This window comes from Myxocyprinus asiaticus, chromosome 22, assembly GCF_019703515.2.
Source record: "Myxocyprinus asiaticus isolate MX2 ecotype Aquarium Trade chromosome 22, UBuf_Myxa_2, whole genome shotgun sequence".
NCBI lineage: Eukaryota > Metazoa > Chordata > Actinopteri > Cypriniformes > Catostomidae > Myxocyprinus > Myxocyprinus asiaticus.
In genome coordinates, this window is record NC_059365.1 from 45,881,620 (window position 1) to 45,887,619 (window position 6,000).

Sequence of the window (6,000 nt, forward strand, 5' to 3'; positions counted from 1 at the left end):
TTTTCGCATCTATATGGATCACACACAGAGCTTTAGACGCTCTGAGCAGCTCTTTGTCTGCTTTGGAGGACAGCGGAAAGGGAGCACTGTCTCCAAACAGAGGATCGCCACTGGATCATTGATGCCATCACTTTGGCATATCACACCCAGGATGTGCCTCCCCCTCTACTAGGAGTGTTGCGGCCTCCTGGGCTCTGATCAATAGCGCCTCTTTAGCAGACATCTGCAGTGCAGTGGGCTGGGAAACAACCCAATACCTTCGTGAGGCTCTACAATCTCCGGGTTGAGCCGGTCTCGTCCCGTGTGTTGTCAGGTACGAGCAGGTAAGTTGCGGGACAGCTGGCTGGGTGTACCGCTTGGGTATAGTGCCTTTCCACTCCCAGAGGCGAAGATGTGCGCTTTTTACCCCCAGTTGTATTCACGAAGTCGTGGACCCTGGATGTCCTTCCTCCTTAGCCCTGTGGCAGGCGAGTTTGCGGAGAAACTCATTGCCGGCCCGGTACATGTGCTAACTTGGCTCTGTACTGGGGTAGGTGCTCCACATGAGCTCGTTGCTCATATGTAACTCCGTGTGATGTATCTTCCGCAAGATGGTTCCCCCATTGGTGAACCCGTGTCTTCCTTGGGCAGAGGCCCCTCTGCCCCCAGTCGCTTTGTTTGTAGAGCTCCTCCCCCCTTGGGTAGGACCTACCACGGGGACTTCTCCACACGAGACACTGCTAACAAGACTCGGTAAGACCATGTGACATATTTCCACACAACTTCCTCCCTCTCGGGCAGGGTGTGGTCTCCGGGTTGTCTTCCCCTTGGACATCCCCCTGACGCGGACGCTACATGGCCCCCAGCTGAACGATTTTTCCTTTTGGGGAGAAGAAAGAGAAGAGGCAGCGGCCAGGGCAGCCGGTCCCCATTTTTTGGGCAGTCGACTTGTCCCCGAGGTGCAGTGGACTGTTTGACGCTTATAAGAGTGTTGGGGGAGGTTATGTAATGGCCGGGTGCACTAGCTATGAGACACACAATGGTCTACCTGTCTCGCACCGCCAGTTCACGTAACACAGTTCAGCTAGTTGTGGCATTTTGTATAGGGACCCCTAGTGTCACTACATCAACACAACGTCGAGTGAGTGACAGATAGGGAATGTCCTGGTTACTTTCGTAACCTCCATTCCCTGATGGAGGGAACGAGACGTTGTGTCCCTCCTGCCTCAACACTGAACTACCCGCTGAAATGGCCAGGACCTTGTCTCGGCTCCTCAGCACAAAACCTGAATGAGTGGTTGCAAGCCAGTTCCTTTTATACCCGTATGTCCGGGGGAGTGGCATGCAAATTCCACTCGCCAATTCCCATTGGCCTTTTCTCAAAGATCAGAGGTGTTTGGGGCTCCCAAGGGCGACCCCTAGTGTCACTACATTGACACAATGTCTCGTTCCCTCCACCAGGGAACAGAAGTTACGAAAATAACCAGGATGTTTTCACTGTATAAATAGCCATGCCTCTCTGTTACTTTGCGAAGTATTGCCAGTTTCACTGCCTTACCAAGTGTTTCTCCCATTGCCTGTTTTCATTGTCTTTATGTTATGACCATTGTGCCTGCCTTATTGGATTACCAAATTTTGGATTACTGTTTTGCTCTGTTTGCCTGGTTGGACTGATTACTTGATAACGACTACCTTGCCTGCTTCAATGTTTATGTCTCTGTCCTATGTTTTGGATTTGTTTAATAAACTTCCTGTATATGGATTCTACCTTTGCCTCCATGTCAAGTCCCTCACAGCCATATCTGGTCATTTTTACTTAATTCTCAAAATATTCCAACTTTAATCTCATTTTGACTTTATTCTCGAAATCTTAAGTTGTTTTTATTTTTTTTACGTGGCACTAAAACACCGTCGTAATTGTCCACATCAGATACTTGTGAACATTAAAATTAAAGATGACATACGCAGTGCTGTGTCAAGCAAAAATAAACTGTTTAAAATGTTGAGGTTTATTGTCAGGTTCAGTCAAGGTAGTTTAAAAACTGACGACCATCCATTGACAGAATGCGGGAAGAAGTCGATACCCAGTTATCAGAGTCGAATGTGACAACACAGGGACACGTGAAAAAAGTCTATTTTGTTGTTTAATTAATATTTACAATAGGCCCAAAACAGGCAGCAGGATGTCTATTAGGCTGCAATTACACATCACACAAATTCGATATACGATTGTTGTCCTATCTGCATACACTCACATAATACATTAACTGCTGTGTTTTCAGTAATGAGGACATTTTGATCAAGAAGCTAATTTGACTGTTCACACGCGCAGCTCTCACCATGAGACATGAGCACTTGTGGACCACGTGCAGACATACGCATGTGAGTGTTTTAAAGCAGCCTGCTGTAGTCAAACAGTGCATGGGTACTGAATTGAGTCAGTTCTTGGTACTGCCGGTACTTTTAATATTTGTTGCTATTAAAATGAGCTCCTCGTGGCACCCAGTTTAGAAACCACTGACGTAGAGGCAAAACTTCAAAGATCTCCTGTGATTAATTTATGACACAAGCATAAAGCAAGCAGGTGTCATCGAGTTATTTTCCACAGTACAGTTATTTGCACAACTCCTTGTTGTTGCGTTGGGCCATGATGACAATGATTCAATTTTGCTCAACACGATTTGTATGTATAGGGTAAATTATTGTGGTTACCATGTGAAATTATGTGACAAATACTTTGGTACTAGAAGAACATCACAAAACAGTCATTATGTTTGGTCATCCTGCTTCAAATGTATAATTTGATATAAAATATACCATTCAAGCAATAATCAAACCAATTTGATTTATAAAATGAATAGATCTTTAGAAACTCCATACCGAACAGCTCGCTGATTAACCATTAAATAAATTAGTTGCATTAAATGATTGTGAAATATTTTAATGGAACAGTTAACCCAAAAATGAAAAATTTCATTATTTACTCACACTCATGTCTTTCCAAACCTGTATCACTTTGTTCTTATTTATACACATACAGTATATATATATATATATATATATATATATATATATATATATATATATATATATATATATATACTGTAAGTATTTATTTAAAAAATGTCACAGTGGCTGATGACCATACAGTAACAGTTGATAGTGACTCACTTTAAAGCTTAAAAACACCCCAAATTGTAAAAAGTAGTCCATGCAACTCATTTTAGAGTCTTCTGAAGGCATACAATCACTTATTCACTAAACAAAATTGTAATTGTTATTCACCGTCAAATCAAATCATGATCAACTCATGTACAAAGCTCAAAATAAGTATGGCGACACGTCGAACATTAATCATCATTGGTTCTTGCGCATCTCGTAACTAAACATCACGACTCAAGAACCAATGTGGTTTGATGTGTTTTTTAATTTTTTATTTGGGCTCTGCATACATGAGTAAAAAAATGTTTGATTTGAGAATAACGACTTAAAATTCAGTCATATCATCATACATCATACATTACTTTGGGGGTGCTTTTAAAAGCTTTAAATAGTCACTATAAACTGCTAATGTATGGAAATCAGCAATCACAACATTTTTTAAAGTATACCCATTGTGTAAATAATGACAGAATTTTCATTTTCTAATGAAAATCTTTCAAATAATGAAAGACTTCATGTGAACTGAATTGTGAAAGGAAATTATATGAAAGATATGCTCAGATGAAACACTGATATGTCCATTTGAGGGTAATTGTCCACCAAAGGTAATCAGGGTAAAAGTTATATTGAAAAAATGCAAATCCACAGTGAAACTGTCACTAAAAAGACAGGGTCAGGGACCAGGAGTCTGTTCCCGAGAAAATGTTTCAGGCCAAGAAGAAGAGCTCATTTCACCTCATTTGAAGTGTAATTGTGTGGACGTTTTTTTTTTTTTTTTTGGTCACAGATTTGAGTATCAAATTGGTCACCAGTCCTATTTTCCACCATAATTATTTGACAGAAGTAGGAATAGAAATGTACATTAGTTTTGCTCACAGTACAGCAGATTGATAAACAATTTATTGTTTTTGATTTTGATAAGTTTCAGCCTGTTTTTGTATTCAAATAGGCCTCCAGAGCCCTGAATGTACCATTCATTTTCTGGCTCAGAATCCGGATTCATGAACGTGTTATAATAAGAAAGTAAAAGTGTCAATAGTAATTAATCTTAATCTCAGAATGTAGATGGAGTGCGCTTAGAGCCTCGCAAATTTCTAACAGCATGTTAAAAAGATAGCAGCCTTTGAATCTTTCTCATCCCACCATCATCACAGTACCTCAGAAGAACATGTTTACATTCTTTCAGTTAAGGTTAAGACTAGTTAAGGTTAAGGATTTGGTTTACCACAGTTGAAGTTTAACAGATAGCTGTGAATAAAACTGTCTGAACTGCACACAAAAAAAGAGAATCTTACCGTGTGAAATGTGTCATGTGTCTCCTGTAAATGAATGGCTGACAGAAACAGCCCATGAACACGTGATCTGAAACCACAGCATCAGTGCTGAATAAGTTCAGTAGACAAACAGTAGTTTAGTAGTCCGTTTCTCACCATCCAAGTCAATCCAGTCTCTATTGAACACAACATATCGCCTGTCGAACAGTTTTGCCTGTCTTCAACTTTTCAAACTTATTTGTCCCAGGCATTGTACTCTTTGCTTGTGTGTAGGCTCTCACTCACTGGTTTATCATTTCCTCTTGGGGTGTGAACAGTTTTTTTAATTCCTACTTCTGCTATTTTTCACAGTGTCATCTGAACTGTGCTTGTGTTTTCCTGAGAGAAGTTGCTTTTGCTTTGGTGGTTTCAAGGCATCTTTGAAAAACAATTTTAAATTTGTTAACCTCATTGTGAAGCTACAGAAAATGGCACATGAATGTAAATTTGTTAACCTCATTGTGAAGCTACAGAAAATGGCACATGAATGTAAATTTGTTAACCTCATTGTGAAGCTACAGAAAATGACTTCTGTATAACTTCTGAATTTTCCACAGGATGGAATATTCATGAAGTGCATATTCCAGCCCTGTACACACACACACACATGTTGGTGCAGCTATCATTATGAGGACTCTCCATAGTCATAATGATTTTTATACTGTACAAACTATAGATTCTATCCCCTAACCCTACCCCCAAACCTAACCCTTACAAAAAACTTTCTGCATTTTTACATTTTCAATAAAACATAATTTAGTATGTTTTTTTAAGCAATTTGAATTATGGGGACACTAGAAATGTCCTCACAAACCACATTTATAGCATAATACCCTTGTAATTATCAGTTTGTAACCTAAAAGAAAAGTCCTCGTAAACCACTTAAACCTGCCCACTCAAAAACACAAACACACGCACACACAAACACGTTGGTGCGGCTATCCTTATGAGGACTCTCCATAGTTATAATGATTTTTACAGTATACTTTATGAACTATAGATTATATCCCCTAACCCTACCCCTAAACCTAACCCTTACAAAAAACGTTCTGCATTTTTACATTTTCAAAAAAACATAGTTTAGGATGTTTAAGTGATTTGAATTATGGGGACACTAGAAATGTCCTCATAAACCACATTTATAGCATAATACACTTGTAATTACCAGTTTGTAACCTAAAAAAATATCCTTGTAAACAACCCAAATCCACCCACACACACACACTCAAACACACACACACACACACACAAATCTTTAAAGGTGCACTCAGTATTTTTTTCCTTATGAAAAAATTTTAACTCCCAAATTAATGATTCCCTTTGTTAGGTTGTTTTGATACACTGTCAGTAGCTGACACCATGGTAACACCCTCTAAGTGTGGCGATGGTCTGAAGCCCTATAGAATCATGGCAATTTATTAACTAATGGTGCTTAAGCGACGGCCATTAAAGAGCCACGTCATCGGCTCCTGAAAGCTTTCGCTTTGCACCATCTCCCTAAGATTTCCTTCTTTTCAGTGCACGATCTGTTAGCCTGTGTTGTTTC

At 39.8% G+C, this 6,000-nt stretch overlaps 1 protein-coding gene across 3 annotated transcripts in view; it reads right to left on the reverse strand.

Annotated features, from left to right (window-relative positions):
- Positions 1–4,713, reverse strand: part of LOC127413331 (probable G-protein coupled receptor 174) — a 28,500-nt gene extending 23,787 nt beyond the window's left edge. For 2 of the 3 annotated variants that reach the window (XM_051650384.1, XM_051650385.1), the window contains exon 1: positions 4,437–4,713. The gene's annotated coding sequence lies outside the window, so the exon portion shown is untranslated. The remainder of the gene's footprint in view (positions 1–4,436) is intronic. The other variant, XM_051650386.1, reaches the window with a different exon arrangement.
- Between the last annotated feature and the right edge of the window lie 1,287 nt (positions 4,714–6,000).